This window comes from Vidua chalybeata, chromosome 3 (genome assembly GCF_026979565.1).
Source record: "Vidua chalybeata isolate OUT-0048 chromosome 3, bVidCha1 merged haplotype, whole genome shotgun sequence".
Taxonomy (NCBI): Eukaryota; Metazoa; Chordata; class Aves; order Passeriformes; family Viduidae; genus Vidua; species Vidua chalybeata.
Window position 1 is genome coordinate 27,069,089 of NC_071532.1, and position 17,505 is coordinate 27,086,593.

The 17,505-nt window shown below is 44.1% G+C and overlaps 1 protein-coding gene and 1 long non-coding RNA gene across 5 annotated transcripts in view; one reads left to right on the top strand and one right to left on the bottom strand.

The window, feature by feature from the left end:
• Window positions 1–14,950, bottom strand: part of TRERF1 (transcriptional regulating factor 1) — a 99,887-nt gene extending 84,937 nt beyond the window's left edge. For 2 of the 4 annotated variants that reach the window (XM_053938030.1, XM_053938029.1), the window contains exon 1: window positions 14,797–14,950. The gene's annotated coding sequence lies outside the window, so the exon portion shown is untranslated. The remainder of the gene's footprint in view (window positions 1–14,796) is intronic. The other 2 variants (XM_053938032.1, XM_053938031.1) reach the window with 1 other exon arrangement.
• A 166-nt stretch (window positions 14,951–15,116) lies between these two features.
• LOC128785931 (uncharacterized) lies at window positions 15,117–16,505 on the top strand. Its single transcript, XR_008430111.1, has 2 exons — window positions 15,117–15,202; window positions 15,757–16,505. It is a non-coding gene; the product is annotated as an uncharacterized LOC128785931 (long non-coding RNA).
• The last annotated feature ends 1,000 nt before the right edge of the window (window positions 16,506–17,505 follow it).

Sequence of the window (17,505 nt, forward strand, 5' to 3'; positions counted from 1 at the left end):
ATTAAACTCACCATGAGAAACAAGTAAAACAATCATGTTTTATTGTTGCATGATGTGCTGTACATTCTTTCAGTTACAAAGCCTAAACTTGACTTCAGCGTGTCTGACTTGAGTAGCTCGTGCTCTGAAGTGGTGTAGGACATGCCATCAAAATTATTTCAAAGGATTTGTAGAAGCCCAAGGTCGATGTTCTGCAGATGCAGAAGTAAAAACATCCAAGGAAGTTTTTTCTATTGTATATATAGCATGAATTAGGGTAAATGAATACAGATAGTTGGTCTTAGAGGGTCCTGTACCAGACAGCTCACCAGGGTACTTGTCCTGCTGACCCAAATTCTGCAACCAGCTCTGCCCATGTGAGCACTGCCAAGAGCACTTGTGGTCAAGCTGTGAGATCACTCCTCCTCCTACGATCCAGCTCAGAAACATACTACAGAAACACCATGGCAGAATAAAAGCTTACTACCCCTGTGCATGGATGCCCACCTACAGGAAGGAGAAACTGTTAGTTTTCTGACACAGAGACAGACCTACTTGAAGTCGTGTGATCCAATTCTCAGTTGCCAACATTATGCAAGGGATAAGCAGAACAGCTCATACCACAGGTTTCTTTCTTACATAGGAAGAACATGAAGGACAACCAAACAAAAAGGAAACAGAATACTGGCTGCAAACTAAACTAGGTAAGTACAGTCAAAAATATTTAGCAGCCTTTTGTCTTTATCCTGTTTGGTTTATCTCTCTTTACTGCAATGTATTTTTTTAAATCTGGATCTGTTCACTATATATATGTGACTAGATTAAAAAGATTCCTTGAACACACGACTGTGCAATATGATTTAAATTCTTTGCAAGATCTCACAAACTCCTGTGTGCTTAATTTTAGAAACAAGGACAACAAAAAAAAAAATCAAAAACCCAACAACGTCTGCCATTTCCATATGTGCTCTATATTTCACTAATTCTTTACCAGAAATGAAGAAAAAAAACCAGACCAAAAACCTCCCCACAAAAGAATGTTAGGGTCATTATGTCTTTCCTGATACTTTGAAATACAAGATACTTCTGACTTGTTGGTCACCTAGACATCTGTTACACCCAGCTCTAAGTTCCCCCCAACTGAAACACAGAAGGAGTGGCAATTCAGAGAGCTATTTGTGGAGATGTGAAGATGATGTGACAGCAATATCATGGATACTGGGGGATTCTGGTTACGCAATTGTTATGCTGGTTATGCTCTGGTTATGTCCCAAAATGATTTTCAGTGGACACAGCTGCGTCATTCCAAGTCCAGAGCAACCACAAGTCTCCCCAGATCCTCCTCTTGATGGTTGTCTCTCAGAGGATGGAAGGAGATGCAACATCAGCAATTACTATCACAGCAATGATCCATGGGACCCAATGCACAAATGTGCAATGTAACAGCAACCAGTTATGCAACCTGAACAGCTCGGGATGCTTGACAAACACACAGAGACAGGCAGGTTCAAAGAGTGGGAGTCTGCCAGACTCGAGATCTCATGTCACATCTCCAACCAGCCCTGCACCACCCAAGTCACCAAGCAGGGATGCAACACATATCCAATTCTGTTCCTGGGGCTGGTACACACATCAGAAGGGACTTTGTGTTTTCCCTATTTAGCCAAACCACATATAAAGACCCAAACTTGACCTCTTAACTACTTCTTGAAGGTCACATCCCTACAAGTGAATGGTGGAACTGAAAGACCAGCACTGCTACCAACCATGCTGTTGCTCTGCGAGGAACACGACCTTCAGAGGCCAATGCTTTCAACCTGGTCTTTTTGCTGGTGCTTAACTCGCAGAATTCTTTAATCCCATTAAGCATCTGATTTTTAAATACCGCTCCGCCTTGGCTCAGAGGCACCTGCTACTGACAATTATCAGAGAACATATGTAAGAAAAAAAAATAGCATATGGCTATACAAATAACTGCAGCACTGAAGTGCTCCTCGCGAGCTCTAGAAGAGACAAGTAATTGCAGCAGCTCCATGGCGTGTGCGAGCACTGACCACTCAAATGTGTGGGGTTACACCAACACGGGCCCTCCCAGCACATCCCTCAGCCGTTCCCCTGAATCCCCTTGCTCTTGACTACGGCAGAAAAAGAGATGTAAAGAAATACAGAGTGTGTGAATGGATATTGGTAACTTTCGCATGCCATGAGCCCAATCCAAAGCTGTTCCTGCAAGTCTTCCTGCAGGAAGTACCTGGAGGCCTCCCTGCCTTTCTTCCAGGGCAGAGGGCGCTGATTGAGACACACACAAGAAGGGAAATCTCTCCACACCCATTGAAGTGTCAGATTAGTTTGTTTCGCTGTGTTTTTTTGCATTTTTTTAAAGTTATTGGGATGAATCCCATCCTCACAGCCTCAGCCCTCCCAAAATAGTAAAAATAAATTAAAATGCTCTACATTTAGGACATTATGGCTGGAAGTTTAGCAAGAGAGTTAGAACAATGGTTGTCCTTTTGTCTCTGTGCACATTGGTACCACCACCAGCTCACTACCAAGTCTGCTGCACTCAAATGCACAAATTCAACATTTCTCCCTTTTCTTAATGTATTTATTTTTCCTCTGGGAAGTGACTTCCTTTAAAAATTGCTTTATGATTAAAAAACACAGCAATCAACTTTGCAAAATGTCAGCTTGAATTTGATTTCTGTTTCCCTCCTCCCAGGTCCTCAGGCTCTCACAGGAAACCCTCATGCCTCCATTTTACACTTTGCCACAGCTATAGCCCTACATCAAGCCCAGAAGAGCAGCTCCAAAACCTGGAGATTTCTGGCAGAGATGAGGAGCTCTCTACTCCCTGACACGGAGCTCTCAGCTTTGCACATGGGACATTCAGCAACAGTGCAAGAGCTTTAGTTCAAAGCTTACTCAGTCTCCCAAGGGCAGGTTTTGCCCTGCAGGGCTATGGGGACAAAACCTACCCAACAATGTGCCACAGCAAACTCCTGACCTGGTCATCAGAAGTGCCAAAAAGCACAGTGCCATCCTTTGGTTGCTTCTGCTGCAGCAGGGATCCTGGGAACAACGCGGCATTAGGGGGCCACCCAGTCTGGCTGCACACACAGCAAGGAAATGAGCTACATTCCCACCAGTTTCAAAAGGCTTTGCACCAGATCTTCATTTCTCCTCATCACACAAAATTCAGAGCATTTACGATGAAGTTATCGATGTGCCACAGTCAGCAAAGGAAGACTCGCAGCTAATGCTCAGTTAATAACCCAACAGGGAGGAGGAAAAAAACCTCTGAATTTAGCATGGCTGACGTAAGCTGTGATGTCATTTCCACACATAGGCTACTGAAGAAAAAAAAAAATCTTTTTTTTTCACATCCAAGATACAGAGATATGTAAATTGCTTGGCTTCCATTTCAAATAAACAGTGTAAGATAACCCCAAAACTTAATAATGCTTTCAGCCTTCGCTCCTGCTCTTCAGAAGACTCAAAGCCTTCGACAGGATCAGCTCACTGGGAGAGCAGGGAGCTAAACCACTTGTACAGGCACGCACCCTCAGCACCGTCCCACCCAGCAGTGCCAGCACAGTCTGGTTCTCACTCTTCAACAAGATGTTTGGTTTGGGTTTTTTTTTATTCTGGAGGAAGTAATTTTAAACAAAGAATAATTAAAAAAAAAAAAAAAAAAAAGCATCGTGCTCCAGCAGCTCTAAAGGATTTTTCGGTATGATTATGGCCAAAATTAACTGTTCTCTAAGGACAGATTAAACAAGCCAAGCAAAACAGGTCAGAAGATCAGAGAGAAAGAGCATCTTAGAATTATGAAAGATGCTCAGCTAAATTAACCAAAAAAAAAACAAAAAACAAAAAACAATTTCATCCAAACAGAAGAAACTGCTGAAAGAACAATCTGAAAGTACAAAAAAAAAAAAACAAAAAAAACTTACTAAACTTGGGTAACTCAGGAAATGCTGTAGAATAATTTCACCATTTAAAAAATAATTACTTTCTTTAAATTAACCCCCCTTCTTTCTCCCCCCAAAAAGTAACTTCTTAATTGGAACTCTCCCGTAAGTGCTGTGCTTTCCTATAATGCCAGTAAATAATTTCAGAACTTGAGAACATTTATAAGAAAATTCAACCTGGAGGCTAATTTTCCTGAAATTTCTGTTTGGCAACTGAAAATAGTTTTCAACAGATTAATATCCTTCCCTGTAATTGTTATTCTGTTGCCATCATGTAAATTGCTGTTTTACACAAATGCAGCTTGAAACCTACCTGCTAAAAGAAAAACAACCCGAGATAAAACCAACCCTCACAGAACAGGGTAGAACTGTACTAAAAACATGTAAGCACAGGTTTCTAAATAGTAAAAAACAGATCGTTGCATAATTTATTCATTTTCCTACTAGTTTCACAGATGAAGATAGCAGCACCATGAGATAGACAAAAGATTTTTTTTGCCTTTAGCTTAGTAATTTACAAGCCTTTGAGTTTCACTGCATTTTGTTGTTGTTGTTCACCAGGAAAATACTGTGGAAATAACATGTACCTGCATTCTCAGTGTACAAAGCTTGCTGAGCACAGCTCCATAGAGACACATCCCCAGCAAGCACCACACAGATTTACCGTAAGTTGGTGACTAATCCTTACAGCGTACCCTGTACATGTATCACTGAGTCAGCTTGAAAGTTTGTTCATTCACTCAAACACCACTTCTTCCATTCTCCTCTCTCTCTGATTGGCAGGCAGGTGTGAAATCTGCCTTTCCTCCATTCAAGGAGGGCTTCTTACTGCCTGAACAGGCAGAAGGTGCAGGTACAAAAACTTGCTGCTCTTGTAGAGGATTGCCCTAAGAAAACTCACGCTTGCCTACACAACAGCATAAAAACAAACAGACCAAAAAAAGAAAGCCCTACATTTGCTTTCAGCAAGAAACTTCTGTGTATGCAAGGAAGGAGCCCTGCAGGGAGGGACTCTCCAGGGGGCACAAGCTGACCCCGCTACTGGAAAAACCTCCCGGTTCCCACATTTGGCAATCTAATGTACAAAGCCTGTGAGAAATGCCCAGTTTAAGTTTTACTGGTAACATAAGCAGCAGCAGAACAATGCAGGTACATATTCTACATAGCTGTAATGGCTACGTATGACTTTGCATTTGCTGAAGCCTAAAATAAGATACCCCACTCTTGTTCTCTTTTTTTGTTTCTTGCAGTTTACATAATTAGCAAGTACAGATTTTCCAGAAATAACCTGAAAGTAAAAGTTCTTCCTGAAAAAAAAAAAAAAAGGAGCTGTTTATGCAAAGGATAGACCGGGTTCTTAATTGTAAGATTTCCCTTACATAACTGAAGCCCATCATCCACTTTGTAATTATGATACTTCAACTAGAAGAATACAATTATTACAGAGTAAAATAATTAAAAGGAGCTGCCGTCAGTTATACACAGACCCAACCTTGCACCTTCTTTTAAACAGTCACACAGGTAGTTCAACCAACTATAACAAGAACAAGCATTGCTACAGATGAGTAAAAATTGAAAAATCTGGTCCAATACTGAGCATGCAATCCGACGGAAGCCTTCCTATCAGCCAGCTTTATGTAGTAATCTATGTGCCATTGCCATATAATGTCTGCACTGCAACCTTATTCATTCTGGACCATCGCCTACTGGCTGAGAGGTGGCCTTTAAAACCAGATGAGCCCATGTTATTTTAATGAACCCCTACTTTAACTAACGATCAAGCAGCTAGCCTAGGGATTGTATGCTGACAGACTTCCAGCATCAAAGTACAGCTCCTTTCATAAATTAGAGTAATTCTGTGGTATTAGTCTATCGTTTATGTATGTGCATGCAACATCCAGATTAAAACTTCTGAAAGTTGGAAATCGTTGAAATAAAAGCCTGCTAAGACTTTATTTTATCATTCCCACTCATGTTAAGCAGTACCTTACTATGCAGGCAACCACATTTGGCTTAACTTACATTCTTTTCATTAACAAAACAGTACTTAATCCAATGTCTTTTTTCTGTGAACCTCCCTTTTCAGGTGTATTATTTCTTTAAATCTAAAGCTCTTTTCAACTTCAAAGACCAACTTTTTACTACAAGCAATATAGAAGCAGTAAAATTCATCCTCTGCAATGCATCTTTGGTTTTCAAGTATATGAAGGCGAAATCTTTTTCATTTTACCTGCAAGGCATATTCTCTTATTCATGCTCTTTCATTATAATAGCAGTAACTTTAGAAAAGTATTAAAGTTAATTATAAACCATCTCTTACAAAATTTCATAGTCCTAAAAAAAAAACTTCCTCACTTTAAAAAAATGATGCCTCTCATTTTCTAATGTTATCAATCTCATACATACAGCAGCAATACTTTTTCATTGTGATCCATGCTGCTCACATACCAATTTACTGAACTCTTGACAGCATAAAACAAGCTTAACTGACCAAAAAAAAAAAAAAAAAAAAAAAAATACAGAGAATCACTGTTCACCATCACAACTGAGGAACCTCTTCAAGTCTTGGAAACACAGCATCAATGGAAGAATGAGGGAGAATTTGCTGCCCATGCTTCTACAAATATTTTGGCTTAGAGGAATTACTGCCACTTTAAATGGAGATATGCCCCTACCATATTCAGAAATATGTGTTTAACGTAGTTATGAATATGAATCTCACTTCTACAGACATAAATTGCCTGCTAATTTAGAAACCTCTCTCCACTCCCCCGCTTGGTACCTGATGCTTTGCCATGCAGACTTATTGAAACACACGATGATGGTTTGCAGGGCATTCCTGTGGATGGGGACGGAAAGGTCGTTAGTGCTCCACTGCTTGTGCCCAGAGACACCTTCTAACAAAGCGGACACTTGGTTCCTACAACTTGTGTTACCTTGGTGTGATCAGGGGGGTGAAAGCCCTTCCAGACAGAGGCAAGAATGCCATTTCTGACACTCAAATACCTCCATGAAAATACTGCATCTTGCCTCGCTCGGCATGCTTCTGCTCGCGGGCAAGTGTGCTGCCAGAAAGAGTTAGAACTTCAAACAGCTTTACTCAACCCTTTCAAATAAAGTATCCTGGTTCATCATCTCACCACTAAAGCACATCAGTCTCTGAGATGGTTTTCTGCCTTATTTTTGCCAGAAACTCATTAGAATATCACTGCAAGTACTTGTTTATTATCATTGCTCTGATGCTGAATTCACATTTTTACAGTGATCAATAAAAACTAAATCAGCTCACTACACACTCAGCCCACACATGAAGAAAATTAATTTAACAAGATCAAAGTGGTCTACCTTCTACTGCTGTAAAATCACAACCAGCCTGATGTTTTTTGCCTGTTATCTTTGAAGAATGATTGGAAATGAATAAAAAAATCATTCTGGAAGCATATACTGAAATTGCAGATACAAAATATAGATAGGAGGACACATGCAAGCAACCACATGGGAGACCTTTGCTTGAATTGGAACTGCATGGCAGGCCACAGCATCGGTGCTCTTGAAAAGCTGCACTACTGAGTGTGGCTGAACATGAAGCATTTCTTCTGTTCCACCAAGATACATAAGGGCTCCTCTGCAACACTAAATATAAGCTTTTGAAAGGTAACAAAAAAAACTCCAAAATCATGCCAGTGAGTTAACATCTGAACTGCTTCCACACATTTCCCTCCAAATATACTAGGGGCACAAGCAGCAACAAAACTCCTGCGTTCAGCATTGAGCTATATGTGGCGTGTACTTGTAGTTCAGGTGACTACAGGCTCCAGCTCAGCTTTGGTAATGGCCACAGAGCTCAGGGTTACTTCAAAGCCCACTGTGGCCTAGAAGTCATTAAAGATGCTTTCAGCCTCTCAAAAGAGTGCAACGTGCAGCCCTCTCCTTGCTGAAAGCAGCAAGGGCCAACTCAAACACCATCACCTCTCTGCAAGGTAAGCCCAGGTTCCATGCTCAGGATAAAACAAAATATAGAAGAGGGAGACCAAAAAAGAAGCAGCTGAGATGCTGTTTACAAAACTTTAAGTCAGTATCCTGAATATTTCAGGGCTTTGGAAGCCTACATTTTAGGGAAGAGAAAGTCCAGTTTACCTATGTAGGGTCTTCCAAATATTCCTACTTGTGAACCATGCAAAGTCTGATCAGCATCCATTATTTTATTTAATACACTGCTACTGTTGCTAACAATGCTAATTTTAACATCACAAAAAGAGCAAATAGGTAGCAAATCTGCTTACAAAATAACAACAGCACTATTTACTAGTCAGGGTTGTTTTTTTCTGGTACAAACAAGATCTTCCACTAGGACATCTTCCCCACCAGCAAAAAGGGACAGCAAAGTAGCAGAAGAATGAAGCACTGGCGGTACAAGTCCAGGAGGCAGCACTGCCAGCTGCACTCCTGCTCCAACACCCAGCACCTACAGGCACTTGCCAAAGAAGCCCCATCTACCTCCTCCTTCTTCATGAACCGCTGCACTGTCCAAAAGAGTAAATAACTTTTAGTCTCTGATCAAAATGTGTATTAAAATCACCTCGTCTTATGTCTCCAAACTTTCACAGATTTGCAATGCAGTATTTCCTAACCTGCAGTATTTAAAAACTGTATTCGGAATTAAAGTACATGGGATCTCTTTTGAGGAAAAAAAATATTATTACATATGGACAACATACTTCATATTTCCTGGTCCCCAATAAACTGTATTAAATTCTGCCTGGAGAACAGAGTGCTATTTCAAGTTTTACAAAGCTCTAGCAGCATTCATTACATGAGGACCCACTTAAGATCATACTCTTGCAAGAGCACCCATATGCATTAGAGCCACAGGACAGCAGGTTTACCTTACTCACACTCCAGGATTGTAGTGGGTGCTCTGTTAAGAAAATGAAAGAAGTTACTATGTAGGTCAAGTGTGGAATTAAAAATTAAAAAAAAAAAAGGCTAATGTAGCTGTAATTGGCATAACCTTCCATGTGTAAATAGAGATCCTTCCAGGAAAATGCACTTCTAGTTCTGATTTGGCATGTGAAACATGACAGTACTGGGAAAAACACTTTCCCGCCAGTACAACTGGACCTCAGACAGGACCCTCACCCACACAGAAGTGTTGCGAAACCCCTCAATGCCCTAATAATATTCACTATTGATCAGCAGAACTTTTGGTTTACTAGGGTAAATGTATTTAAAGTCATTTCTAAACACACCAGCATTTGCTATTTTTTAGTTTTAAATATAAAAACTAGAACACAGACTTCCTTCCTATCCACCCTCATGCCCCCCCAAACACACATACACTAAAAATACATAAATAAAGGAAATGAAACTTCCCCATCAATGAAAATTGGGGGGCGGGGGGGAGGGGGAGAAGAAAAGAAGAGGGACTGGAGAACAAAGACCAAAATTACTTTTTTTTTTAAAGACAGAAGACTTCAGCCATTCTCAAGTTTTAAACTTGCTTCACAGCGTTGGGTACTTTTTTTGCACAGTCTGATGCTGAAATTATTTAGGATTTGACATTCACTTAAAAAGAAAGTACCTGATATAAATTCTGCACCTCAAATGGCCCCTGTCCTTTAAAAGTCCTGGTAAGCCTTGTTCTAGCCAGATGGTGTGAGCAAAAACCTCACCATCAGGGATCCTTTAAAAAGGAGGTGCTGATAATTTAACATTTAACTTACACCTACCTGTTTTGCTGGGGCAATCCTTCCCAATCCATATTTTGCCAATCTTTACACACCAGGGTTAGCTGGAGTAAGTTTTAGTACCTAAATCTGAGTTTTTGCTTTTTACCGAATATGAGATTTTTTACAAATGGGGGTGGGGGGGGGTGGGGGTGGGTGAGGGGGCAGAGGGGGGAAGGAATCAAAAAAGACCATCTACAAGAATCTTGTTTTGCTATAGTTGCAATGAACTTTAAAATGAAGAGAAAAAAATGGCAAACAAAACCAAAATCTTGCAGCTCTGCACTTCAAGGACATATCACAATGTGGGCTCTATAAAAAAATCTTACCATGAGCAGTTGATGAGGGGAGAGAGGGGAAAGACAGAAACAATTTTCTTGCTGAACTAAACAGACAGGAGAAAATTTGTGACAAGACCCAGGATGGGTGCTTGAGACATTGGTGGGGTATGGAAACTCAGCACTTGTCACCGTGTGCATGGGAAGTGACAACAACCCACCCGAGCAGAGGACGGGAAGCTGAAGAGAAGCAATTTGTCTGAAATTCTAATAAAATTTAAACCGTAAACTGGAGAATGACAAACTAAAATGAAAATTTAAAAAAAAATCAACTACCTTTTGAATCTGCCTCATATCAGGATTTTGGGTCTTTCCAGAGCAAATCATCAGTCAATTATGAAAACTTAGGTGGGCTGTTTGTGTGCGACACATTACTCTTTGTTACAGAGTAAGCTGAAACCACAAGACTCATTTCACTCAGAGCCTCAAAATATACCTAATGCTCCAGGACTACTCCAAAACCCTTCAACACCCCCACTCTAGTGCAAAGAGTTTAAACTTAAAAAAAAAAAAAACAAAAAAAAAACCACCACTATGACACAGTAATAGGCCATATATTTAAGAGCATGTCCTGGGTTCCCCAAACCATTATCCTCTCAAGAAGAAAGTAACACAAATTATGTATTTTCCTTCAAGTTTCTGTGGCAGCAGGTTATAGCCTGAGCACATTTTCCAGTTTTTCCCCATACAAATCAATGGCTTGGGGTTTTTTTCTGCTGCTGCTTTTTGAGCAGGTCCAGGTGAGCCCCCAACCCCACCATCATGGAGTGACACAGGCAAGCCAGAAAGAGAGAAAAGAAACTGCTATCAAAACACTATTCCTTCTGCCTGCAGAAACCAACATCCGACAAAAACCAGTGGCAATATGAGCTGCTGGCTGACTGTGTCACCCACTTTGTCCTCCCAGCCAGCCTGGACGTACAGTGGCAGCAGCAAGGAGATGATGGTGCAAGAGCCCATTCTCAGCATTTCAGATCTAACAGGAGACACTTCCACAAGCTCCATAGTTAACTTGGTGCCTAAACGCATGCTGCTCAAAAGTAATTTCAGTGAATCTCTTAAATCTGTTTCGTTTCAAGCAAATAGTTGCTAAAGACAAAAAAAAAAAAAAAAAACCCAATAAAATTGTTGCTACTGTTCTTTGAACCAGGTTCAGACCTACTCTTTGAAGGAAGAGTTGCCTTTCTTAAAATATATTTGAATGTGCTATTTTAGTCTTTATCTTAGAAGGCCCAATTTCCCCTCACAGCCCTGCAACTGATTACAGTAATAGGTTTCTCAGAGATGGGCAAGTTAAGAAGAGGTTTTGTAACTTCACATACAGCAAAACTGATGGAATTTGCTACCTTCCTTTTTCTTTAGTTTTGAATGCAGCCCCTCAGTCCCTCCCCACTTACACACACGGTAACTCTACCCTTGTAAGCAGTGCCATGGAAGTCAGAGTGACCATTTGTGCTCCTCACCTTACGTAAATAACCACGGGTGTGGCAGCTACTCCAGGCAGAATTCATACGTGCACTTGAAGATGCTTTTGCCTACTTCTCTCAGGTGGAGGGCAGGCAAAAGGATCTGTTAATTTCAGGGACAGGAAAAATTGTAGTTCTGATAATTTTTTATTGGAACTATGCAGCTCTCAAAAGAATGCAAGGGGAGGAAACAAATTGTTTCCACATCAACCATTATTTTGTGCCTGTCAAACACTGCTTTTTAAAAAAAAAACCAAAAAACAAACAGATATTTCCAAGGAAGCTGAAATGAAACTGCTTTATCTCACAGTTATTATGACATATTAAGGAGGCACAACATAGGGCCCTTCTTTTTTACACTGTTCCATTACAGTATTGCCAAAGGGAAAGAAGGGCCTTCTCAAACACTGAGTAAGTTGGCTGAGTAAGTTGTTAGGTGACATATTCCCCACTTGATTAGAACAAACAAAAAAATAAGATGAAAATATTCACAGCAAAATATTAATTTACTGTTTTAAGGAACTTACAGTACTTTACAGAACTGCTTTTCTTATACTTTTCTCATACTCCCTGCCAGATGCCAAGTTATGAGCCCAGTTTATAATTGCAAGCCTCACTGTATCACCTGAAGAATTAAAATGGCCAGAAGAAGAGAAGCAACAGAATTTTGCATTTAAAATCTAGGCATTCCTTTTTTCTATCTAGGCTAGTTGAGCACTACCCAGAAGCAAAACAAACCTAAAACAAGGACTTGCTTTATGGTCTTAATGAATACTGGAGGATTTTCAATAGGCAGATCATCATTATTAAGATACAGGTTGAGAAAATGAAATGGCTTAGGCATGGAGACTTTTTCAGTCTATCGAAATACAACATGAGTCAATGTTAGGTAGAGAGGTTAGTCATGCTGTGGTTTATTTACACTCATGTTGGCCCATGATACTAGACACTGGAGGCAGGATGCCTGCCTAGCTACCTGTGGCCTCATCCCTCTTCCCCAGGGAGGGATGCCAACAGCAGAACATACACTGACACAGCAGCGTGATTAAGCTCCAGTGTTCATATCACCAAAAGGCCAGTTCTCCAGTTCACACTCAGGCCAAGTTTTACAGTGAAGTGCATTTGAGGTTTTTTTTAGCTTTTCAAGATACACAGGTTGAGTTTTTTTAGCTTTTCAAGATACACAGGTTTGACCACCATACCACATGCTGCTCAGGTCCTCACTGAGATCTCCAACTTCAGAAACACAAGCTGTTCATCAATGGTAGAACAGATTGTTCTAGAGTGTTCATTTGCACCAAAACCTTTTCAGTAGGCTATACTTAAGCCTTTAATTTTTCCAAAGATTATCAGAGTATCCTCTACAGTAGAAAAAAAAATGACGCATTTACTTCATATGAAAAATCACTTAACTAAATTCTAAAAGAAAAGTCTTTATTTGTTTTATGCAAAGCTGCATAGTATGCATGCAGAGAGCAAGCATGGAACATAGAGCCCTTCCATTGTTATATGTGTGCCTTGGATAACACTTAGAAAAAAGGTAAGATACCAACCAGGGCATATTAAATTCCATCACTTCAGTGGACAATAAAGCGAAATGGGTTATTTCTAGATAGATGCACCTTATTAATGCAATGGCTCCATTCTGATCCAACCGAACATCCAAGACCACGAAGCAGATAAGCGATGACAGCGAACAGCTGCACGTACCGCATGCAGGAACTACTCATGCACACACTGACATTGCAACGATGGGTCACTTCATCATGACACTATACCCTGAGTGAGGGCAGCAGACATATCCCTGGTCCCCAGGGGAGCTCTGTGGGCCAGAGGCCCAAGCAGGATGGGTACTGACAGCAGAGTGGCCATGCTGAGGAGCCAGGCCAACCCTGCCTGGTGAACTCTCTCCTCTTCCCATACCCACAGTAAAATTGTAGCTACCAACGGCATAAAACTCCCCCCTCAGTGATTACATGCTTAAAACATTAATCATGCAGTTAAACACAGTATTTTCCATAAATATTTAAGCTATGGGTCATCCTATATATTTTGCTGCCATCATGTCAGTCCTGTAAGAATGTATGAATCTCACCTGTAACTATCTGAATGAGGACCAGCACTGATGCACAAGGACAGCAAGTGCAGGTCAGATTTTACTGGACGAAAGCAATAACCTGGCTAGGTTTACATCTCGATCAGTCAAGCCCGGTTAGTTGACAGGCAGACGTGAAAACCACTCTGTAAAGTCAGCAGGATGAATAGGCATCATCCATTTATTAACTGGTTAACTGCCGATTAATTTCACTTGCAAATCGCCTCTCCGGTATTTAAATACCTGGCTAAGAGTTTTTGTTCCTTAGCACTCCGTAATTTTGACGGGCCAGACAGCCGGAGCGCCCCGCCAGCGCCCGGCCCGCCGAGCGCTCCTCTCCCGCAGGAATGGAGGGAGAAATCCCCTTTCCTCCGAAACGAGCTCGCCCCACGCGGTGCCGCCCGGGAAGGGCTCCACAGCAGAGCCCCGGGACCGCTCCGCTCCCAACACTGATACCGAGACGGCACCGAGCGCGCTGCGGGACGAAGGACGGGAGGAGTAGCGCTTGGGTCGCCCACTCGTGTCAGGGGCCGTGACGGGCAGCGCGGCTCGGGAGAACTTCCGCGGCGAGCTCCGCCGAGCCGCCCTTCCCCGCCTCTGCTCCCGGCACGGCGCGGCGGCGCCCGGGACTCGCAGCAGCGCCGCGGTGGGGGCGCCCCGCGCCGGCCCCGCCGCCCGCCCGGCCCGGGCAGGTACCGGGCAGCGCCCCCCGCCCGCCCGCGCCCGGACGGGCAGGAGGCGGCGGCGGCAGCCGGCAGGGCCTCGGCGCTGCAGACCGAAAGTCAACTGCGAGCTGCAAACTTTTTTCTCCCTCCTCCCCCACCCCCCCTTTTTTTTTTTTCCCTCCTCTCCTTCCAGCGCAGCCCCGGCTCCTGCAAAAACGAAACTTGCGACGCGTTGCCCCTACCTGGCGCGAAGTCTGCAACAAGTGCAGACGGGCGGGGGAGGGGGGCGGGCGCGGGGCTCGTGGCGGTGTCGGCGAGCGGGAGCAAATCGCGATATTAATTTATTACGGAGCTGCCCCGGGCTCGGTCCTACTTCACTTACAGTACGGCGCCCATCCTGTAAACAAATATCGCTCCGCCAGGAAACGCACTCCCCCAGCCCGGCCCGGCGCGGCCCCGCTGCCCGGCACCCACCCCGGCGGCGGCGGCGGCGGCACATGGAGCGGAGCGGGGCGGGGGCCCCGCGCCGGGGGAGGCTCCGGGCACCGGCACTTACCTCCGGCACGGCCTCCCCCGCCCGCCGAGCTGCCGAGTCCGTGATGCAAAAAGAAAGAAAGAAAAAAAAAAAAGAAAAAGAAAAAAATCCCCGGTGTCAGCAAATCGCTGTCAAATAATTTCCTTGCAGCAGGGAGCCGGGAAAAGCAGAAGCAGGAGGGGGAGGAGGCTGCGGGAGGCGGCGGGATCCCTCCGCCGCGATGGGTCTGGCCCCGGGTAGCGAAGCAGGAAGTAAGGTGTCGGTGGCGCCGCGGCCGCCCGGCCCCGCGGCGGGGCGAGGGGCGCCCGCCGCCCCCGGGGGCCCGCCCGCCGCCGGCCGTGCGCCGCCGCCGCCGCCTCCCTCCGTCTCTCCCTCCCTCCCGCTCCGCCGCGCCGCGGTCTGGCCGGCAGCCCCTCCTCTCAGGGCGGTGAGCGCAGCGCAGGTGCCGGGGCCACTGGCGGCGACCTGTCAGCGGCTCTCGCCGGGTCGGCGGGGTGCGGGCGAGGGGCTGCCGCGGGATCCCGCCGCATGCCGCAGGGCGGTGGAGCCGGGCACCGCTCCCGCTCCCCCCGGGCGGCGGCGCCGGGGGACGACACCGCGCCAGCCCTGGGGCCGAGGGGGTCCCGCTGCCGAGGGGCTGGGATGCAGGGGATGCTCCCCTGGCGCCGGGGTGTCATGCGGAGAGGGGCAGCCGTGTCGGGCCGGGGGCTGCAGGCGCTGTGGCCCGGCCTCCTTCAGCCCCGGGGCGCCGGAGGGGGAAAGTGGCCGCGGTAAAGGCGGGCTGTCTCACCCGGGAGCTCTCCTGCCCTGAGCGGGGAAGGGCTGCTGCGCCTGCCGTGGCCGCCTCCGGCTCCAGGGCGGCTCCTCCGCTTTGGGTTAATTTAGAAGTTAATTCTCTAATACAGCGAGCAATGTAGGAACTTGCTCCTGTGGTCACTGATCTTTGCCATTGGTCGTCCTAAATGATTTTTTTTTTTAAAGTCTACAGAAACATTTTGGTGAAATACCTCATCGGTCCTTCTTTCCTTGGGCTCGGCATTTGCATTAGATTGCACCAAAATGCTCCTTCGCAGGGAAGGATTTTACATCTTGGGGACAGATATGTGATGCATACAGCTTATGCAGTGCTCCGTTTAAGCTCACAGACAATGACAGACTGTAAGAAACCATCGCTGGGAAGAGAGAAACTGAAACGGGGATGGTTATAGGCCTACTTCTGCCTTCAAAGAGGGAAAAAAAACCCAACAGACAAAACTCTCAAGGGTTATAACTGGAACAGAAAAAGGTCTTTGGTGTTAGCATTTGTGATTCAGCCTTACATTATAATGGTTACCAGCAGCCTCATTTTCTTTTTATGGTCATCCTGGTTTCCCGGTTGCATGACACTTCCATTGGCCCACTGTTCTTAATAATTTAACCTTTTATGAAATTGTTTTGATTTACAGTGTAGATTAGAGCAAGAGTGAAAAAGTATGATATCACCCCTTGGCTATTAAATTTCTTTGAACTATACACAAATGTGAGAAAGGTTTGTTTTCTTCCTCGCCAGCTACTAATTTTCTAATTTTATTTTTACTTAACTGAAGAATACCATTCAGATATTGTAAGTTCTCTGTGCTGAGCTATGCAAAATCTATGCTGAATTTTGGATTCAATGGTTGGCTTGTTTGCTTGCTGAAGTCCTAAGTCATATAAACTATGATGAAAATAGAATTAAAACCACAACTCAACATGTGCTTTGCCTCTGTTTTTTTGTGTCTAGTCTGGAACCCAGAATAGCCCATATTACTTGTGATTTCCAAAATGACCTCTGAAAATAAGCAATGGAATTTAACAGTCTTTCTAGGTTTGTCTCAGCATCTCTACTTGTCCAATTAATCAATGCAAGCAAATCTCTGTTGAATCAGCTAGGTGTTATTTGATTTAGCTGAAACACAAGGGTTTTTGGTATAACTCAAAATAGAAGCAAATGTCTAATTTAAATTGGAACAAAGAATCATTAGCTCAGTTTGATAAGAGTATGGTGCTAGTAAGGCCAACATTGTGTCTTTGCCTCCAGTATGGGCCATTCACTTAAGAGTTGGACTTGATGATCCTTGTGGGTCCCCTCCAATCCAGAATATTCTGTGATTATCAAGAAGCCTTCTGACATGCTATAAATTGGACCCATTTTACTCTGCCATATCAAGTTTAACTACACAAAACTCTTACCTTTGGACAACATTTCCATAAAATTGTGTGGGCTGGCTATAGCCAGACTGCATTCTTTGTGTTTATCCTGCCAGTTATGAGTTGGTCTCCATCAAAAGCACAAAACCTTAATTTGTGATCTCAGTTTTCCTGATCCTCCTTCTAATCTTTTAAGGATTTGAGTATCAAGCTTCCACTTTTGAATAAAAAAATCAGACTGTTATTTACAGTATTCAACCTCAGAATAATTCTATGGGCTTGTCATGGTGTTGTTCAACAAGGATTTGTCAGGGATACCTGGCGAGTTGGTGAGCTGAGAGCCCTCAAGCCGGGGTGAGGTCCCGGCCGGCCCAGCCGCCCGCTTGCTGCTGTCAGAAGAGGGAGACCTTGCCCTCTCTTCCCTGCCCGCCGAGCTGGCTCAGCTCGCCAAGGCAGAACACTATTCCCTCTCTGGGCTAAGTTCCTGCCATTTTGGCGAGCTTCCTGGGAGATCAGCACAGGGGGAGCTGGGGGCCGTGGGGTGGGAAGGGCCAAGGGGGA